General features: G+C 52.3%; 4 non-coding genes across 4 annotated transcripts; all 4 read left to right on the forward strand.

Moving 5' to 3' along the window:
- Positions 1–4,353: 4,353 nt before the first annotated feature.
- On the forward strand, positions 4,354–4,546 carry LOC147795294 (U2 spliceosomal RNA). Its single transcript, XR_015424025.1, has one exon. It is a non-coding gene; the product is annotated as a U2 spliceosomal RNA (small nuclear RNA).
- A 5,210-nt stretch (positions 4,547–9,756) lies between these two features.
- On the forward strand, positions 9,757–9,949 carry LOC147795295 (U2 spliceosomal RNA). Its single transcript, XR_015424026.1, has one exon. It is a non-coding gene; the product is annotated as a U2 spliceosomal RNA (small nuclear RNA).
- Positions 9,950–15,157: 5,208 nt separating this feature from the next.
- LOC147795296 (U2 spliceosomal RNA) lies at positions 15,158–15,350 on the forward strand. The gene has a single exon (XR_015424027.1). It is a non-coding gene; the product is annotated as a U2 spliceosomal RNA (small nuclear RNA).
- Positions 15,351–20,559: 5,209 nt separating this feature from the next.
- LOC147795297 (U2 spliceosomal RNA) lies at positions 20,560–20,752 on the forward strand. Its single transcript, XR_015424028.1, has one exon. It is a non-coding gene; the product is annotated as a U2 spliceosomal RNA (small nuclear RNA).
- The last annotated feature ends 1,045 nt before the right edge of the window (positions 20,753–21,797 follow it).

A 21,797-nucleotide genomic window follows, 5' to 3' on the forward strand; every position in this document is an offset into this window, starting at 1 on the left:
ATTTATTCCCACGCATAGCTGCTGTATGATTACCCTGTTCGTAATTAATAGCTATAATTGCCATCCTTCCTTAAGCTCGATCAATGACCCCGATCGTTTTCCCGTGGATTCTTTTTGTACGTTTCCCTCTCCGTTCCTTGTCGTTGCGGTTCATTTCGTCCCTCTCCGCGTTTTCCGTTTAATACGGTACGTAGCCGTGTTGTCGTAATGTGTTCGTGATACCCAAGTGACGTCCACAGCCCTGCTGTTTCACTGATGCGCGTCCGTGTGTACTGTCGTTGAGCCTGACGGTGGAAAGCGTTGAGTACTGGATGGAACGCGTGACGGGCGGAAGGGTGTTGCCGCGATGTAGGCGGAGTTGTGCTCAGCGTGAAAGTGCCGTGTGTGGTTGGTTGGGCGGTGGTGGTGCTGGGGGTGGTTTTTTTCTTCTCTTGACACAGAGCTGTCGGTGCACTTTGCCTTCTGGTCGCGGTCCCCCCCCCCCAAATTAACCTCAGTGTACATGTGACCAGTCAAGCGCTGCGCCCGCCCTTGGAGTTATCCAATCGGAAAGCGGTCCATTGTCAGGCCTTCGGCCCGGGATGCCGTTGCCGGGCTTAAGAGACGCTGGGTTGCCGTGCCCTGCACTCACTTGTGTCAAGCTCCAGGCCGGGAACCGTTGCCCTCCGTGAGATCCGTCGCTACCAGAAGAGCACCGAACTGCTGATCCGAAAGCTCCCCTTCCAGAGACTTGTGCGAGAAATTGCACAGGATTTCAAGACCGAGCTGCGATTCCAAAGTTCTGCCGTCATGGCTTTGCAGGAGGCTAGCGAGGCTTACCTGGTGGGCCTGTTCGAGGACACCAACCTGTGCGCCATCCACGCAAAGAGGGTCACCATCATGCCCAAGGACATCCAGTTGGCCCGCCGAATTCGCGGTGAACGGGCCTGAGTGTTGGCGCGCCACGACCACCAAACCTAACGGCTCTTATCAGAGCCACCACTACTTCAAAAAGAGAATGATTCTGCTCGAGTTGTCTGCGGGGAAAGGTGCTGGGCGGGAGGAAATTAAACACAACCGAGTAACGGCCACAGTTGAGTCAATAATATAACAAATTGAAAGGGCTCTCCGATTGCGATTTCACACGGGGCGTGATTGGTCTGCTTTTCCTTCCCTCTCCTTTACGTTTTGTGTAGTTATTCGTATTTGGGTATGAATGAGCGTACAGTATCAGACGACCCCTCCCCGACAGCTTCACCCCGGCCCTCGCTTTGAAAGCGACCTTGTTTCGCCTTTGTGGAGTCCGATCGACTTCCTGACTGGTACTCTTGTCAATTTAGTTAGCGACGCGAAAGGCTGCGTTGTGCTTTGGCAGACGAATTCCGCGTTAGCCGCTTGAGAGGATGGCGGAGAAAATAACCAAATATTCAAATAGAACAGATGACTCGGTTGCACGGAACGGTTATTGACCGAACGAACGACCGACCGACCGCTTTCAGCGTTTCCCTTGCCGTAAGTTTCAGCTTGCCCTTGCAAGCCATGCGCGTCTTCACGCCTGGGTGGCCGGGGGCGCTCTTTTCAACTGGCGGGAAGGTGGACAATGCGCCCGTGTTCAGAATCCACGCCGCCCGTGATAAAAGCCGGCGTAGCCGTGACGCTTTTTCATTCGATCCCTCGATCTCTCACACTTCAAGCGCTCCAGCATGGCTCCTAAAGTTAGCGGGAAAGGTCAGAAGAAGGCCGGAAACACCAAGACCCCGACTCGCACAGACAAGAAGAGGCACCGGCGTCGCAAGGAGAGCTACGGCATCTACATTTATAAAGTCATGAAACAGGTGCACCCCGACACGGGCATCTCCAGCAAGGCCATGAGCATCATGAACAGCTTTGTCAATGACGTCTTCGAGCGCATCGCAACCGAGGCCTCTCGCCTTGCACACTACAACAAGAAGTCGACCATCACCAGCCGCGAGGTGCAGACAGCAGTTCGCCTGCTCCTGCCGGGAGAGCTTGCCAAGCATGCAGTCAGCGAGGGCACCAAGGCCGTCACCAAGTACACGACTTCCAAGTAGCCCGCCGCTACCAACCAAACGGCTCTTTTCAGAGCCAAAACAACTCCACGAAAGAGATGCTTTGCTTTTCTGCTCCTCGTTAGTCTTTTCCCCCTTTTGTTTTCGACGTTGGGTGTGGTTCACTGAGACATTCTGTTGTACATTATTTCCCCGTTCTTGGTCTCCTTTTGTCTAATACAGGTGCCTCGTAATTAAAAAGGTATTTTTCCGAATATCGCGCACACTGCAAGCAAATAGATATTACCTCTTGACGGTGCTTGTATGGGGGGGGTTGAGGTGAAAACTTTTCCTGATCTTTTTCGCACTCGCTCTGACCTTGATATTAGACGGTTGTTCAGATTGTCCAAGAGGGTGCCTCGTGTAAACGTCCAGACACCGTGAAACGGGCATTCCCCTTGCGAGGGACCTGTCGCAAAATATACAAACTGTATTTCTGACGGCTTCAGCCCCCCCCCCCCCCAGGGGTGTGGTAACTCATGTGGACCCGGTTTTCTTTTCTCTCTGTTCTTTCTTTCTTTTGGCTTTGTTACATTTTGGTTCCCGTTCATGGACTTGATTTTGTGTTTATCCCGGCCTGTGGGCTCCGGCTCATCCAACCGTGCGATGGACCCGCTGCGTGACGTGATTGGCTAGTTGGTACGCTTCGGCCAATCCACTGGACTGCTATAACTTGTGTCGCGGGCCCCGGAGCAACCATTCCAGCGCAACTGCGACCCGGTGAACAGATCTGCACACTGATTTCTCTCAAGATGTCTGGACGAGGAAAGAGCGGCAAATCCAGAAGCAAGGCCAAGAGCAGGTCATCGCGGGCTGGCCTTCAGTTTCCCGTTGGCCGCGTTCACCGATTCCTGCGCAAGGGAAACTACGCCGAACGTGTTGGCGCCGGTGCCCCTGTCTACCTGGCTGCAGTGATGGAGTACCTTACCGCTGAGATCTTGGAGCTAGCCGGTAATGCTGCCCGCGACAACAAGAAGACAAGAATCAACCCACGTCACCTGCAACTTGCCATACGCAACGACGAGGAGCTCAACAAGCTGATGAGCGGGGTAACCATCGCGCAAGGAGGTGTGCTCCCCAATATTCAGTCGGTCCTCTTGCCCAAGAAGACCGCCAAAGTCTCCAACTGAAAGGACGGGCCCCTTGCCCCGCGAACCCAAAGGCTCTTTTCAGGGCCGCCACTATTTCAAAGAAGAGACAGGTCGATGGCTGTTTAATTGAAAGCCCCCTTTGTGCCATGCTACTTCGGATGTTGTGTTATTTTCTAGGTTTATCTTTCTAGTTACTTCTCTGAACTGTATTAATATTCGTTCTTGATCGCTTCCATCTTTTCGTTTCATTCCAATATTGAACGATACGCCGCAGTTCGGCCTTGCCGAAGTCCCACCTGCTTGTTCCTCCTTCAAACGTCGGCCCCGCCTTCGAACCGACCCCGCTGGACGAGGCCCGGTTTGTGTCTCTTTGCGACTCCAAATTGCAGCCTGCCTTTCTCTTTACTCCTGCCGTGCCGGCCGTTGCGGTGCTGTATAATGACATGTTTGTGTTTCGAACCTGAATCCAGGCAACGCGCGTCAAATATGCAACGCGTATAACTTACGCAACAGACGTGCATTCTTTTCATTGTTCTAAGGGCCGTTCATCTCATCAAATATTCAGCACGCAGTGTGTGCTTGCAAACTTTCCAAGTTTACAAATGATGTGTTGGTTCATCATTGTGTATTGACATGTTCAGCTTTTTATTATGCGCCGTCGGGTGCGCGCTTCTACGTAGCGCAAAAGGCAAGTGCGTGCCTCATGGATGATTTTCAATAATTTTGGAACTGCATCGTTTGGCTCTTACTGCCGACAGTAAACCATCCTTTCACACGTACATTCAACACGTGATCCCGTGAAGCACACCCTCACGGCCTTTCAAGTTTAAAACCCGATAGGTTCTTCTCACAAGTCCTGAATGTGAAATACGGATATATCACGGGTTCTGCCGTTAAAAGTAAAGAGTGTAAGCAATGGCACACTGTCACTGTCACGAGGTCTTGGAAGCGTGCTATATCGCCACGCCCACAACGTGGGATCACTTCCGGCGCGGTGTCGAGTGTAGACACAGTGCAATTGTGAAGGGCGCCATCTTGTGGCTTGCATATAGTGCGGCGCAGGTACTTGCGCAGAGTCGACCTCGGGAACATTTCTCACTGAAAGATTGTTCATGATATTAACAGAAATTGCCAAAGTTCAAGGTCATGTCCTCATTTACTGTCACGATCGAGAGGTTATCTTGGGCTGCGTAATGTGGAAAATACTGATCTTTATCGCTTCTCGGCCTTTTGGCTAAGATCATGTGTAGTATCTGTTCTTTTCAGTGTGATATCTGAAACGCTGTTCATTGAACAGCCAGTTTATCAAACTGATTTTTGAACTTGGGCTGTGGAATAGGGGCTTGCCTCGTCCCGGCCACGGGTTGGCCCGGTATAGCAGTACATCCGGGATTCGGCCCACTCCCTTCGGGGGACATAAAAAAAGATAAAAACACGGACTGACTTAATTTTTGTTGAATTACTTTATCTCTCGGCTATTTCTTCCTCTCCGAAACATTTCGACAAAAAAGGAAATTTTACAAAAATGGACATTATATACAGTATGTTTCTGAGCAATAACGGCATGCAAGAATGCCAATAAAAAGTGGCAGGGAAAAGAGAGAGACAAAGACACGACACCCACTTCTTGTCTGGCGTCATCGCATTTTATTTTGACGGGTTTTCACATGACGATCTCCCCCCCCCCTCCTCCAATTCTCCTTCTGTCCGTCCCCCCCCCCGTGGACCTTTGACCTCGCTCTCTTGACCCCGTTTACCGCCAGAGGGCGCTGTCGCCCAACCGCACGCTCGCGCAGCTTCTACCGCGTCCGCGCAGGCGTTATACCTGCTCTGCCGGCTTGTCGTCCGCATCATTTGCACTAGCGATTGAACAGAGCAAGAACATCATGTCTGGACGAGGCAAGGGAGGCAAAGGACTGGGCAAGGGGGGTGCCAAACGCCACCGGAAGGTCCTCCGTGACAACATCCAGGGCATCACCAAGCCGGCCATTCGTCGCCTTGCCCGCCGGGGAGGAGTGAAGCGCATCTCCGGTCTCATTTACGAGGAAACGCGTGGAGTCCTGAAAGTCTTCCTGGAGAACGTCATCCGCGATGCGGTCACCTACTGCGAACACGCCAAGAGGAAGACTGTCACTGCCATGGACGTGGTGTACGCGCTCAAGAGGCAAGGGCGGACGCTGTACGGCTTTGGGGGCTAGACCGCCGAATTCCCATTTCAAAACCAACGGCTCTCTTCAGAGCCACGACAGTTTTCCAAAAGAGATTTATTCCCACGCATAGCTGCTGTATGATTACCCTGTTCGTAATTAATAGCTATAATTGCCATCCTTCCTTAAGCTCGATCAATGACCCCGATCGTTTTCCCGTGGATTCTTTTTGTACGTTTCCCTCTCCGTTCCTTGTCGTTGCGGTTCATTTCGTCCCTCTCCGCGTTTTCCGTTTAATACGGTACGTAGCCGTGTTGTCGTAATGTGTTCGTGATACCCAAGTGACGTCCACAGCCCTGCTGTTTCACTGATGCGCGTCCGTGTGTACTGTCGTTGAGCCTGACGGTGGAAAGCGTTGAGTACTGGATGGAACGCGTGACGGGCGGAAGGGTGTTGCCGCGATGTAGGCGGAGTTGTGCTCAGCGTGAAAGTGCCGTGTGTGGTTGGTTGGGCGGTGGTGGTGCTGGGGGTGGTTTTTTTCCTCCTCTTGACCCAGAGCTGTCGGTGCACTTTGCCTTCTGGTCGCGGTCCCCCCCCCCCAAATTAACCTCAGTGTACATGTGACCAGTCAAGCGCTGCGCCCGCCCTTGGAGTTATCCAATCGGAAAGCGGTCCATTGTCAGGCCTTCGGCCCGGGATGCCGTTGCCGGGCTTAAGAGACGCTGGGTTGCCGTGCCCTGCACTCACTTGTGTCAAGCTCCAGGCCGGGAACCGTTGCCCTCCGTGAGATCCGTCGCTACCAGAAGAGCACCGAACTGCTGATCCGAAAGCTCCCCTTCCAGAGACTTGTGCGAGAAATTGCACAGGATTTCAAGACCGAGCTGCGATTCCAAAGTTCTGCCGTCATGGCTTTGCAGGAGGCTAGCGAGGCTTACCTGGTGGGCCTGTTCGAGGACACCAACCTGTGCGCCATCCACGCAAAGAGGGTCACCATCATGCCCAAGGACATCCAGTTGGCCCGCCGAATTCGCGGTGAACGGGCCTGAGTGTTGGCGCGCCACGACCACCAAACCTAACGGCTCTTATCAGAGCCACCACTACTTCAAAAAGAGAATGATTCTGCTCGAGTTGTCTGCGGGGAAAGGTGCTGGGCGGGAGGAAATTAAACACAACCGAGTAACGGCCACAGTTGAGTCAATAATATAACAAATTGAAAGGGCTCTCCGATTGCGATTTCACACGGGGCGTGATTGGTCTGCTTTTCCTTCCCTCTCCTTTACGTTTTGTGTAGTTATTCGTATTTGGGTATGAATGAGCGTACAGTATCAGACGACCCCTCCCCGACAGCTTCACCCCGGCCCTCGCTTTGAAAGCGACCTTGTTTCGCCTTTGTGGAGTCCGATCGACTTCCTGACTGGTACTCTTGTCAATTTAGTTAGCGACGCGAAAGGCTGCGTTGTGCTTTGGCAGACGAATTCCGCGTTAGCCGCTTGAGAGGATGGCGGAGAAAATAACCAAATATTCAAATAGAACAGATGACTCGGTTGCACGGAACGGTTATTGACCGAACGAACGACCGACCGACCGCTTTCAGCGTTTCCCTTGCCGTAAGTTTCAGCTTGCCCTTGCAAGCCATGCGCGTCTTCACGCCTGGGTGGCCGGGGGCGCTCTTTTCAACTGGCGGGAAGGTGGACAATGCGCCCGTGTTCAGAATCCACGCCGCCCGTGATAAAAGCCGGCGTAGCCGTGACGCTTTTTCATTCGATCCCTCGATCTCTCACACTTCAAGCGCTCCAGCATGGCTCCTAAAGTTAGCGGGAAAGGTCAGAAGAAGGCCGGAAACACCAAGACCCCGACTCGCACAGACAAGAAGAGGCACCGGCGTCGCAAGGAGAGCTACGGCATCTACATTTATAAAGTCATGAAACAGGTGCACCCCGACACGGGCATCTCCAGCAAGGCCATGAGCATCATGAACAGCTTTGTCAATGACGTCTTCGAGCGCATCGCAACCGAGGCCTCTCGCCTTGCACACTACAACAAGAAGTCGACCATCACCAGCCGCGAGGTGCAGACAGCAGTTCGCCTGCTCCTGCCGGGAGAGCTTGCCAAGCATGCAGTCAGCGAGGGCACCAAGGCCGTCACCAAGTACACGACTTCCAAGTAGCCCGCCGCTACCAACCAAACGGCTCTTTTCAGAGCCAAAACAACTCCACGAAAGAGATGCTTTGCTTTTCTGCTCCTCGTTAGTCTTTTCCCCCTTTTGTTTTCGACGTTGGGTGTGGTTCACTGAGACATTCTGTTGTACATTATTTCCCCGTTCTTGGTCTCCTTTTGTCTAATACAGGTGCCTCGTAATTAAAAAGGTATTTTTCCGAATATCGCGCACACTGCAAGCAAATAGATATTACCTCTTGACGGTGCTTGTATGGGGGGGGTTGAGGTGAAAACTTTTCCTGATCTTTTTCGCACTCGCTCTGACCTTGATATTAGACGGTTGTTCAGATTGTCCAAGAGGGTGCCTCGTGTAAACGTCCAGACACCGTGAAACGGGCATTCCCCTTGCGAGGGACCTGTCGCAAAATATACAAACTGTATTTCTGACGGCTTCAGCCCCCCCCCCCCCCCAGGGGTGTGGTAACTCATGTGGACCCGGTTTTCTTTTCTCTCTGTTCTTTCTTTCTTTTGGCTTTGTTACATTTTGGTTCCCGTTCATGGACTTGATTTTGTGTTTATCCCGGCCTGTGGGCTCCGGCTCATCCAACCGTGCGATGGACCCGCTGCGTGACGTGATTGGCTAGTTGGTACGCTTCGGCCAATCCACTGGACTGCTATAACTTGTGTCGCGGGCCCCGGAGCAACCATTCCAGCGCAACTGCGACCCGGTGAACAGATCTGCACACTGATTTCTCTCAAGATGTCTGGACGAGGAAAGAGCGGCAAATCCAGAAGCAAGGCCAAGAGCAGGTCATCGCGGGCTGGCCTTCAGTTTCCCGTTGGCCGCGTTCACCGATTCCTGCGCAAGGGAAACTACGCCGAACGTGTTGGCGCCGGTGCCCCTGTCTACCTGGCTGCAGTGATGGAGTACCTTACCGCTGAGATCTTGGAGCTAGCCGGTAATGCTGCCCGCGACAACAAGAAGACAAGAATCAACCCACGTCACCTGCAACTTGCCATACGCAACGACGAGGAGCTCAACAAGCTGATGAGCGGGGTAACCATCGCGCAAGGAGGTGTGCTCCCCAATATTCAGTCGGTCCTCTTGCCCAAGAAGACCGCCAAAGTCTCCAACTGAAAGGACGGGCCCCTTGCCCCGCGAACCCAAAGGCTCTTTTCAGGGCCGCCACTATTTCAAAGAAGAGACAGGTCGATGGCTGTTTAATTGAAAGCCCCCTTTGTGCCATGCTACTTCGGATGTTGTGTTATTTTCTAGGTTTATCTTTCTAGTTACTTCTCTGAACTGTATTAATATTCGTTCTTGATCGCTTCCATCTTTTCGTTTCATTCCAATATTGAACGATACGCCGCAGTTCGGCCTTGCCGAAGTCCCACCTGCTTGTTCCTCCTTCAAACGTCGGCCCCGCCTTCGAACCGACCCCGCTGGACGAGGCCCGGTTTGTGTCTCTTTGCGACTCCAAATTGCAGCCTGCCTTTCTCTTTACTCCTGCCGTGCCGGCCGTTGCGGTGCTGTATAATGACATGTTTGTGTTTCGAACCTGAATCCAGGCAACGCGCGTCAAATATGCAACGCGTATAACTTACGCAACAGACGTGCATTCTTTTCATTGTTCTAAGGGCCGTTCATCTCATCAAATATTCAGCACGCAGTGTGTGCTTGCAAACTTTCCAAGTTTACAAATGATGTGTTGGTTCATCATTGTGTATTGACATGTTCAGCTTTTTATTATGCGCCGTCGGGTGCGCGCTTCTACGTAGCGCAAAAGGCAAGTGCGTGCCTCATGGATGATTTTCAATAATTTTGGAACTGCATCGTTTGGCTCTTACTGCCGACAGTAAACCATCCTTTCACACGTACATTCAACACGTGATCCCGTGAAGCACACCCTCACGGCCTTTCAAGTTTAAAACCCGATAGGTTCTTCTCACAAGTCCTGAATGTGAAATACGGATATATCACGGGTTCTGCCGTTAAAAGTAAAGAGTGTAAGCAATGGCACACTGTCACTGTCACGAGGTCTTGGAAGCGTGCTATATCGCCACGCCCACAACGTGGGATCACTTCCGGCGCGGTGTCGAGTGTAGACACAGTGCAATTGTGAAGGGCGCCATCTTGTGGCTTGCATATAGTGCGGCGCAGGTACTTGCGCAGAGTCGACCTCGGGAACATTTCTCACTGAAAGATTGTTCATGATATTAACAGAAATTGCCAAAGTTCAAGGTCATGTCCTCATTTACTGTCACGATCGAGAGGTTATCTTGGGCTGCGTAATGTGGAAAATACTGATCTTTATCGCTTCTCGGCCTTTTGGCTAAGATCATGTGTAGTATCTGTTCTTTTCAGTGTGATATCTGAAACGCTGTTCATTGAACAGCCAGTTTATCAAACTGATTTTTGAACTTGGGCTGTGGAATAGGGGCTTGCCTCGTCCCGGCCACGGGTTGGCCCGGTATAGCAGTACATCCGGGATTCGGCCCACTCCCTTCGGGGGACATAAAAAAAGATAAAAACACGGACTGACTTAATTTTTGTTGAATTACTTTATCTCTCGGCTATTTCTTCCTCTCCGAAACATTTCGACAAAAAAGGAAATTTTACAAAAATGGACATTATATACAGTATGTTTCTGAGCAATAACGGCATGCAAGAATGCCAATAAAAAGTGGCAGGGAAAAGAGAGAGACAAAGACACGACACCCACTTCTTGTCTGGCGTCATCGCATTTTATTTTGACGGGTTTTCACATGACGATCTCCCCCCCCCCTCCTCCAATTCTCCTTCTGTCCGTCCCCCCCCCCGTGGACCTTTGACCTCGCTCTCTTGACCCCGTTTACCGCCAGAGGGCGCTGTCGCCCAACCGCACGCTCGCGCAGCTTCTACCGCGTCCGCGCAGGCGTTATACCTGCTCTGCCGGCTTGTCGTCCGCATCATTTGCACTAGCGATTGAACAGAGCAAGAACATCATGTCTGGACGAGGCAAGGGAGGCAAAGGACTGGGCAAGGGGGGTGCCAAACGCCACCGGAAGGTCCTCCGTGACAACATCCAGGGCATCACCAAGCCGGCCATTCGTCGCCTTGCCCGCCGGGGAGGAGTGAAGCGCATCTCCGGTCTCATTTACGAGGAAACGCGTGGAGTCCTGAAAGTCTTCCTGGAGAACGTCATCCGCGATGCGGTCACCTACTGCGAACACGCCAAGAGGAAGACTGTCACTGCCATGGACGTGGTGTACGCGCTCAAGAGGCAAGGGCGGACGCTGTACGGCTTTGGGGGCTAGACCGCCGAATTCCCATTTCAAAACCAACGGCTCTCTTCAGAGCCACGACAGTTTTCCAAAAGAGATTTATTCCCACGCATAGCTGCTGTATGATTACCCTGTTCGTAATTAATAGCTATAATTGCCATCCTTCCTTAAGCTCGATCAATGACCCCGATCGTTTTCCCGTGGATTCTTTTTGTACGTTTCCCTCTCCGTTCCTTGTCGTTGCGGTTCATTTCGTCCCTCTCCGCGTTTTCCGTTTAATACGGTACGTAGCCGTGTTGTCGTAATGTGTTCGTGATACCCAAGTGACGTCCACAGCCCTGCTGTTTCACTGATGCGCGTCCGTGTGTACTGTCGTTGAGCCTGACGGTGGAAAGCGTTGAGTACTGGATGGAACGCGTGACGGGCGGAAGGGTGTTGCCGCGATGTAGGCGGAGTTGTGCTCAGCGTGAAAGTGCCGTGTGTGGTTGGTTGGGCGGTGGTGGTGCTGGGGGTGGTTTTTTTCTTCTCTTGACACAGAGCTGTCGGTGCACTTTGCCTTCTGGTCGCGGTCCCCCCCCCCCAAATTAACCTCAGTGTACATGTGACCAGTCAAGCGCTGCGCCCGCCCTTGGAGTTATCCAATCGGAAAGCGGTCCATTGTCAGGCCTTCGGCCCGGGATGCCGTTGCCGGGCTTAAGAGACGCTGGGTTGCCGTGCCCTGCACTCACTTGTGTCAAGCTCCAGGCCGGGAACCGTTGCCCTCCGTGAGATCCGTCGCTACCAGAAGAGCACCGAACTGCTGATCCGAAAGCTCCCCTTCCAGAGACTTGTGCGAGAAATTGCACAGGATTTCAAGACCGAGCTGCGATTCCAAAGTTCTGCCGTCATGGCTTTGCAGGAGGCTAGCGAGGCTTACCTGGTGGGCCTGTTCGAGGACACCAACCTGTGCGCCATCCACGCAAAGAGGGTCACCATCATGCCCAAGGACATCCAGTTGGCCCGCCGAATTCGCGGTGAACGGGCCTGAGTGTTGGCGCGCCACGACCACCAAACCTAACGGCTCTTATCAGAGCCACCACTACTTCAAAAAGAGAATGATTCTGCTCGAGTTGTCTGCGGGGAAAGGTGCTGGGCGGGAGGAAATTAAACACAACCGAGTAACGGCCACAGTTGAGTCAATAATATAACAAATTGAAAGGGCTCTCCGATTGCGATTTCACACGGGGCGTGATTGGTCTGCTTTTCCTTCCCTCTCCTTTACGTTTTGTGTAGTTATTCGTATTTGGGTATGAATGAGCGTACAGTATCAGACGACCCCTCCCCGACAGCTTCACCCCGGCCCTCGCTTTGAAAGCGACCTTGTTTCGCCTTTGTGGAGTCCGATCGACTTCCTGACTGGTACTCTTGTCAATTTAGTTAGCGACGCGAAAGGCTGCGTTGTGCTTTGGCAGACGAATTCCGCGTTAGCCGCTTGAGAGGATGGCGGAGAAAATAACCAAATATTCAAATAGAACAGATGACTCGGTTGCACGGAACGGTTATTGACCGAACGAACGACCGACCGACCGCTTTCAGCGTTTCCCTTGCCGTAAGTTTCAGCTTGCCCTTGCAAGCCATGCGCGTCTTCACGCCTGGGTGGCCGGGGGCGCTCTTTTCAACTGGCGGGAAGGTGGACAATGCGCCCGTGTTCAGAATCCACGCCGCCCGTGATAAAAGCCGGCGTAGCCGTGACGCTTTTTCATTCGATCCCTCGATCTCTCACACTTCAAGCGCTCCAGCATGGCTCCTAAAGTTAGCGGGAAAGGTCAGAAGAAGGCCGGAAACACCAAGACCCCGACTCGCACAGACAAGAAGAGGCACCGGCGTCGCAAGGAGAGCTACGGCATCTACATTTATAAAGTCATGAAACAGGTGCACCCCGACACGGGCATCTCCAGCAAGGCCATGAGCATCATGAACAGCTTTGTCAATGACGTCTTCGAGCGCATCGCAACCGAGGCCTCTCGCCTTGCACACTACAACAAGAAGTCGACCATCACCAGCCGCGAGGTGCAGACAGCAGTTCGCCTGCTCCTGCCGGGAGAGCTTGCCAAGCATGCAGTCAGCGAGGGCACCAAGGCCGTCACCAAGTACACGACTTCCAAGTAGCCCGCCGCTACCAACCAAACGGCTCTTTTCAGAGCCAAAACAACTCCACGAAAGAGATGCTTTGCTTTTCTGCTCCTCGTTAGTCTTTTCCCCCTTTGTTTTCGACGTTGGGTGTGGTTCACTGAGACATTCTGTTGTACATTATTTCCCCGTTCTTGGTCTCCTTTTGTCTAATACAGGTGCCTCGTAATTAAAAAGGTATTTTTCCGAATATCGCGCACACTGCAAGCAAATAGATATTACCTCTTGACGGTGCTTGTATGGGGGGGGTTGAGGTGAAAACTTTTCCTGATCTTTTTCGCACTCGCTCTGACCTTGATATTAGACGGTTGTTCAGATTGTCCAAGAGGGTGCCTCGTGTAAACGTCCAGACACCGTGAAACGGGCATTCCCCTTGCGAGGGACCTGTCGCAAAATATACAAACTGTATTTCTGACGGCTTCAGCCCCCCCCCCCCCCCAGGGGTGTGGTAACTCATGTGGACCCGGTTTTCTTTTCTCTCTGTTCTTTCTTTCTTTTGGCTTTGTTACATTTTGGTTCCCGTTCATGGACTTGATTTTGTGTTTATCCCGGCCTGTGGGCTCCGGCTCATCCAACCGTGCGATGGACCCGCTGCGTGACGTGATTGGCTAGTTGGTACGCTTCGGCCAATCCACTGGACTGCTATAACTTGTGTCGCGGGCCCCGGAGCAACCATTCCAGCGCAACTGCGACCCGGTGAACAGATCTGCACACTGATTTCTCTCAAGATGTCTGGACGAGGAAAGAGCGGCAAATCCAGAAGCAAGGCCAAGAGCAGGTCATCGCGGGCTGGCCTTCAGTTTCCCGTTGGCCGCGTTCACCGATTCCTGCGCAAGGGAAACTACGCCGAACGTGTTGGCGCCGGTGCCCCTGTCTACCTGGCTGCAGTGATGGAGTACCTTACCGCTGAGATCTTGGAGCTAGCCGGTAATGCTGCCCGCGACAACAAGAAGACAAGAATCAACCCACGTCACCTGCAACTTGCCATACGCAACGACGAGGAGCTCAACAAGCTGATGAGCGGGGTAACCATCGCGCAAGGAGGTGTGCTCCCCAATATTCAGTCGGTCCTCTTGCCCAAGAAGACCGCCAAAGTCTCCAACTGAAAGGACGGGCCCCTTGCCCCGCGAACCCAAAGGCTCTTTTCAGGGCCGCCACTATTTCAAAGAAGAGACAGGTCGATGGCTGTTTAATTGAAAGCCCCCTTTGTGCCATGCTACTTCGGATGTTGTGTTATTTTCTAGGTTTATCTTTCTAGTTACTTCTCTGAACTGTATTAATATTCGTTCTTGATCGCTTCCATCTTTTCGTTTCATTCCAATATTGAACGATACGCCGCAGTTCGGCCTTGCCGAAGTCCCACCTGCTTGTTCCTCCTTCAAACGTCGGCCCCGCCTTCGAACCGACCCCGCTGGACGAGGCCCGGTTTGTGTCTCTTTGCGACTCCAAATTGCAGCCTGCCTTTCTCTTTACTCCTGCCGTGCCGGCCGTTGCGGTGCTGTATAATGACATGTTTGTGTTTCGAACCTGAATCCAGGCAACGCGCGTCAAATATGCAACGCGTATAACTTACGCAACAGACGTGCATTCTTTTCATTGTTCTAAGGGCCGTTCATCTCATCAAATATTCAGCACGCAGTGTGTGCTTGCAAACTTTCCAAGTTTACAAATGATGTGTTGGTTCATCATTGTGTATTGACATGTTCAGCTTTTTATTATGCGCCGTCGGGTGCGCGCTTCTACGTAGCGCAAAAGGCAAGTGCGTGCCTCATGGATGATTTTCAATAATTTTGGAACTGCATCGTTTGGCTCTTACTGCCGACAGTAAACCATCCTTTCACACGTACATTCAACACGTGATCCCGTGAAGCACACCCTCACGGCCTTTCAAGTTTAAAACCCGATAGGTTCTTCTCACAAGTCCTGAATGTGAAATACGGATATATCACGGGTTCTGCCGTTAAAAGTAAAGAGTGTAAGCAATGGCACACTGTCACTGTCACGAGGTCTTGGAAGCGTGCTATATCGCCACGCCCACAACGTGGGATCACTTCCGGCGCGGTGTCGAGTGTAGACACAGTGCAATTGTGAAGGGCGCCATCTTGTGGCTTGCATATAGTGCGGCGCAGGTACTTGCGCAGAGTCGACCTCGGGAACATTTCTCACTGAAAGATTGTTCATGATATTAACAGAAATTGCCAAAGTTCAAGGTCATGTCCTCATTTACTGTCACGATCGAGAGGTTATCTTGGGCTGCGTAATGTGGAAAATACTGATCTTTATCGCTTCTCGGCCTTTTGGCTAAGATCATGTGTAGTATCTGTTCTTTTCAGTGTGATATCTGAAACGCTGTTCATTGAACAGCCAGTTTATCAAACTGATTTTTGAACTTGGGCTGTGGAATAGGGGCTTGCCTCGTCCCGGCCACGGGTTGGCCCGGTATAGCAGTACATCCGGGATTCGGCCCACTCCCTTCGGGGGACATAAAAAAAGATAAAAACACGGACTGACTTAATTTTTGTTGAATTACTTTATCTCTCGGCTATTTCTTCCTCTCCGAAACATTTCGACAAAAAAGGAAATTTTACAAAAATGGACATTATATACAGTATGTTTCTGAGCAATAACGGCATGCAAGAATGCCAATAAAAAGTGGCAGGGAAAAGAGAGAGACAAAGACACGACACCCACTTCTTGTCTGGCGTCATCGCATTTTATTTTGACGGGTTTTCACATGACGATCTCCCCCCCCCCTCCTCCAATTCTCCTTCTGTCCGTCCCCCCCCCCGTGGACCTTTGACCTCGCTCTCTTGACCCCGTTTACCGCCAGAGGGCGCTGTCGCCCAACCGCACGCTCGCGCAGCTTCTACCGCGTCCGCGCAGGCGTTATACCTGCTCTGCCGGCTTGTCGTCCGCATCATTTGCACTAGCGATTGAACAGAGCAAGAACATCATGTCTGGACGAGGCAAGGGAGGCAAAGGACTGGGCAAGGGGGGTGCCAAACGCCACCGGAAGGTCCTCCGTGACAACATCCAGGGCATCACCAAGCCGGCCATTCGTCGCCTTGCCCGCCGGGGAGGAGTGAAGCGCATCTCCGGTCTCATTTACGAGGAAACGCGTGGAGTCCTGAAAGTCTTCCTGGAGAACGTCATCCGCGATGCGGTCACCTACTGCGAACACGCCAAGAGGAAGACTGTCACTGCCATGGACGTGGTGTACGCGCTCAAGAGGCAAGGGCGGACGCTGTACGGCTTTGGGGGCTAGACCGCCGAATTCCCATTTCAAAACCAACGGCTCTCTTCAGAGCCACGACAGTTTTCCAAAAGAGATTTATTCCCACGCATAGCTGCTGTATGATTACCCTGTTCGTAATTAATAGCTATAATTGCCATCCTTCCTTAAGCTCGATCAATGACCCCGATCGTTTTCCCGTGGATTCTTTTTGTACGTTTCCCTCTCCGTTCCTTGTCGTTGCGGTTCATTTCGTCCCTCTCCGCGTTTTCCGTTTAATACGGTACGTAGCCGTGTTGTCGTAATGTGTTCGTGATACCCAAGTGACGTCCACAGCCCTGCTGTTTCACTGATGCGCGTCCGTGTGTACTGTCGTTGAGCCTGACGGTGGAAAGCGTTGAGTACTGGATGGAACGCGTGACGGGCGGAAGGGTGTTGCCGCGATGTAGGCGGAGTTGTGCTCAGCGTGAAAGTGCCGTGTGTGGTTGGTTGGGCGGTGGTGGTGCTGGGGGTGGTTTTTTTCTTCTCTTGACACAGAGCTGTCGGTGCACTTTGCCTTCTGGTCGCGGTCCCCCCCCCCCCAAATTAACCTCAGTGTACATGTGACCAGTCAAGCGCTGCGCCCGCCCTTGGAGTTATCCAATCGGAAAGCGGTCCATTGTCAGGCCTTCGGCCCGGGATGCCGTTGCCGGGCTTAAGAGACGCTGGGTTGCCGTGCCCTGCACTCACTTGTGTCAAGCTCCAGGCCGGGAACCGTTGCCCTCCGTGAGATCCGTCGCTACCAGAAGAGCACCGAACTGCTGATCCGAAAGCTCCCCTTCCAGAGACTTGTGCGAGAAATTGCACAGGATTTCAAGACCGAGCTGCGATTCCAAAGTTCTGCCGTCATGGCTTTGCAGGAGGCTAGCGAGGCTTACCTGGTGGGCCTGTTCGAGGACACCAACCTGTGCGCCATCCACGCAAAGAGGGTCACCATCATGCCCAAGGACATCCAGTTGGCCCGCCGAATTCGCGGTGAACGGGCCTGAGTGTTGGCGCGCCACGACCACCAAACCTAACGGCTCTTATCAGAGCCACCACTACTTCAAAAAGAGAATGATTCTGCTCGAGTTGTCTGCGGGGAAAGGTGCTGGGCGGGAGGAAATTAAACACAACCGAGTAACGGCCACAGTTGAGTCAATAATATAACAAATTGAAAGGGCTCTCCGATTGCGATTTCACACGGGGCGTGATTGGTCTGCTTTTCCTTCCCTCTCCTTTACGTTTTGTGTAGTTATTCGTATTTGGGTATGAATGAGCGTACAGTATCAGACGACCCCTCCCCGACAGCTTCACCCCGGCCCTCGCTTTGAAAGCGACCTTGTTTCGCCTTTGTGGAGTCCGATCGACTTCCTGACTGGTACTCTTGTCAATTTAGTTAGCGACGCGAAAGGCTGCGTTGTGCTTTGGCAGACGAATTCCGCGTTAGCCGCTTGAGAGGATGGCGGAGAAAATAACCAAATATTCAAATAGAACAGATGACTCGGTTGCACGGAACGGTTATTGACCGAACGAACGACCGACCGACCGCTTTCAGCGTTTCCCTTGCCGTAAGTTTCAGCTTGCCCTTGCAAGCCATGCGCGTCTTCACGCCTGGGTGGCCGGGGGCGCTCTTTTCAACTGGCGGGAAGGTGGACAATGCGCCCGTGTTCAGAATCCACGCCGCCCGTGATAAAAGCCGGCGTAGCCGTGACGCTTTTTCATTCGATCCCTCGATCTCTCACACTTCAAGCGCTCCAGCATGGCTCCTAAAGTTAGCGGGAAAGGTCAGAAGAAGGCCGGAAACACCAAGACCCCGACTCGCACAGACAAGAAGAGGCACCGGCGTCGCAAGGAGAGCTACGGCATCTACATTTATAAAGTCATGAAACAGGTGCACCCCGACACGGGCATCTCCAGCAAGGCCATGAGCATCATGAACAGCTTTGTCAATGACGTCTTCGAGCGCATCGCAACCGAGGCCTCTCGCCTTGCACACTACAACAAGAAGTCGACCATCACCAGCCGCGAGGTGCAGACAGCAGTTCGCCTGCTCCTGCCGGGAGAGCTTGCCAAGCATGCAGTCAGCGAGGGCACCAAGGCCGTCACCAAGTACACGACTTCCAAGTAGCCCGCCGCTACCAACCAAACGGCTCTTTTCAGAGCCAAAACAACTCCACGAAAGAGATGCTTTGCTTTTCTGCTCCTCGTTAGTCTTTTCCCCCTTTTGTTTTCGACGTTGGGTGTGGTTCACTGAGACATTCTGTTGTACATTATTTCCCCGTTCTTGGTCTCCTTTTGTCTAATACAGGTGCCTCGTAATTAAAAAGGTATTTTTCCGAATATCGCGCACACTGCAAGCAAATAGATATTACCTCTTGACGGTGCTTGTATGGGGGGGGTTGAGGTGAAAACTTTTCCTGATCTTTTTCGCACTCGCTCTGACCTTGATATTAGACGGTTGTTCAGATTGTCCAAGAGGGTGCCTCGTGTAAACGTCCAGACACCGTGAAACGGGCATTCCCCTTGCGGGGGACCTGTCGCAAAATATCCAAACTGTATTTCTGACGGCTTCAGCCCCCCCCCCCCCCAGGGGTGTGGTAACTCATGTGGACCCGGTTTTCTTTTCTCTCTGTTCTTTCTTTCTTTTGGCTTTGTTACATTTTGGTTCCCGTTCATGGACTTGATTTTGTGTTTATCCCGGCCTGTGGGCTCCGGCTCATCCAACCGTGCGATGGACCCGCTGCGTGACGTGATTGGCTAGTTGGTACGCTTCGGCCAATCCACTGGACTGCTATAACTTGTGTCGCGGGCCCCGGAGCAACCATTCCAGCGCAACTGCGACCCGGTGAACAGATCTGCACACTGATTTCTCTCAAGATGTCTGGACGAGGAAAGAGCGGCAAATCCAGAAGCAAGGCCAAGAGCAGGTCATCGCGGGCTGGCCTTCAGTTTCCCGTTGGCCGCGTTCACCGATTCCTGCGCAAGGGAAACTACGCCGAACGTGTTGGCGCCGGTGCCCCTGTCTACCTGGCTGCAGTGATGGAGTACCTTACCGCTGAGATCTTGGAGCTAGCCGGTAATGCTGCCCGCGACAACAAGAAGACAAGAATCAACCCACGTCACCTGCAACTTGCCATACGCAACGACGAGGAGCTCAACAAGCTGATGAGCGGGGTAACCATCGCGCAAGGAGGTGTGCTCCCCAATATTCAGTCGGTCCTCTTGCCCAAGAAGACCGCCAAAGTCTCCAACTGAAAGGACGGGCCCCTTGCCCCGCGAACCCAAAGGCTCTTTTCAGGGCCGCCACTATTTCAAAGAAGAGACAGGTCGATGGCTGTTTAATTGAAAGCCCCCTTTGTGCCATGCTACTTCGGATGTTGTGTTATTTTCTAGGTTTATCTTTCTAGTTACTTCTCTGAACTGTATTAATATTCGTTCTTGATCGCTTCCATCTTTTCGTTTCATTCCAATATTGAACGATACGCCGCAGTTCGGCCTTGCCGAAGTCCCACCTGCTTGTTCCTCCTTCAAACGTCGGCCCCGCCTTCGAACCGACCCCGCTGGACGAGGCCCGGTTTGTGTCTCTTTGCGACTCCAAATTGCAGCCTGCCTTTCTCTTTACTCCTGCCGTGCCGGCCGTTGCGGTGCTGTATAATGACATGTTTGTGTTTCGAACCTGAATCCAGGCAACGCGCGTCAAATATGCAACGCGTATAACTTACGCAACAGACGTGCATTCTTTTCATTGTTCTAAGGGCCGTTCATCTCATCAAATATTCAGCACGCAGTGTGTGCTTGCAAACTTTCCAAGTTTACAAATGATGTGTTGGTTCATCATTGTGTATTGACATGTTCAGCTTTTTATTATGCGCCGTCGGGTGCGCGCTTCTACGTAGCGCAAAAGGCAAGTGCGTGCCTCATGGATGATTTTCAATAATTTTGGAACTGCATCGTTTGGCTCTTACTGCCGACAGTAAACCATCCTTTCACACGTACATTCAACACGTGATCCCGTGAAGCACACCCTCACGGCCTTTCAAGTTTAAAACCCGATAGGTTCTTCTCACAAGTCCTGAATGTGAAATACGGATATATCACGGGTTCTGCCGTTAAAAGTAAAGAGTGTAAGCAATGGCACACTGTCACTGTCACGAGGTCTTGGAAGCGTGCTATATCGCCACGCCCACAACGTGGGATCACTTCCGGCGCGGTGTCGAGTGTAGACACAGTGCAATTGTGAAGGGCGCCATCTTGTGGCTTGCATATAGTGCGGCGCAGGTACTTGCGCAGAGTCGACCTCGGGAACATTTCTCACTGAAAGATTGTTCATGATATTAACAGAAATTGCCAAAGTTCAAGGTCATGTCCTCATTTACTGTCACGATCGAGAGGTTATCTTGGGCTGCGTAATGTGGAAAATACTGATCTTTATCGCTTCTCGGCCTTTTGGCTAAGATCATGTGTAGTATCTGTTCTTTTCAGTGTGATATCTGAAACGCTGTTCATTGAACAGCCAGTTTATCAAACTGATTTTTGAACTTGGGCTGTGGAATAGGGGCTTGCCTCGTCCCGGCCACGGGTTGGCCCGGTATAGCAGTACATCCGGGATTCGGCCCACTCCCTTCGGGGGACATAAAAAAAGATAAAAACACGGACTGACTTAATTTTTGTTGAATTACTTTATCTCTCGGCTATTTCTTCCTCTCCGAAACATTTCGACAAAAAAGGAAATTTTACAAAAATGGACATTATATACAGTATGTTTCTGAGCAATAACGGCATGCAAGAATGCCAATAAAAAGTGGCAGGGAAAAGAGAGAGACAAAGACACGACACCCACTTCTTGTCTGGCGTCATCGCATTTTATTTTGACGGGTTTTCACATGACGATCTCCCCCCCCCCCTCCTCCAATTCTCCTTCTGTCCGTCCCCCCCCCCGTGGACCTTTGACCTCGCTCTCTTGACCCCGTTTACCGCCAGAGGGCGCTGTCGCCCCACCCGCACGCTCGCGCAGCTTCTTCCCCGCCCCCGCAGGCGTTATACCTGCTCTGCCGGCTTGTCGTCCGCATCATTTGCACTAGCGATTGAACAGAGCAAGAACATCATGTCTGGACGAGGCAAGGGAGGCAAAGGACTGGGCAAGGGGGGTGCCAAACGCCACCGGAAGGTCCTCCGTGACAACATCCAGGGCATCACCAAGCCGGCCATTCGTCGCCTTGCCCGCCGGGGAGGAGTGAAGCGCATCTCCGGTCTCATTTACGAGGAAACGCGTGGAGTCCCTGAAAGTCTTCCTGGAGAACGTCATCCGCGATGCGGTCACCTACTGCGAACACCGCCAAGAGGAAGACTGTCACTGCCATGGACGTGGTGTACGCGCTCAAGAGGCAAGGGCGGACGCTGTACGGGCTTTGGGGGCTAGACCGCCGAATTCCCATTTCAAAACCAACGGCTCTCTTCAGAGCCACGGACAGTTTTCCCAAAGAGAGATTTATTCCCACGCATAGCTGCTGTATGATTACCCTGTTCGTAATTAATAGCTATAATTGCCATCCTTCCTTAAGCTCGATCAATGACCCCGATCGTTTTCCCGTGGATTCTTTTATGTACGTTTCCCCTCTCCGTTCCTTGTCGTTGCGGGTTCATTTCGTCCCTCTCCGCGTTTCCGTTT

The sequence above is a fragment of the Acanthaster planci genome, unplaced genomic scaffold, assembly GCF_054643075.1.
Source record: "Acanthaster planci isolate LZ-2023a unplaced genomic scaffold, COTS_SCS Contig85, whole genome shotgun sequence".
NCBI classification, from domain to species: domain Eukaryota; kingdom Metazoa; phylum Echinodermata; class Asteroidea; order Valvatida; family Acanthasteridae; genus Acanthaster; species Acanthaster planci.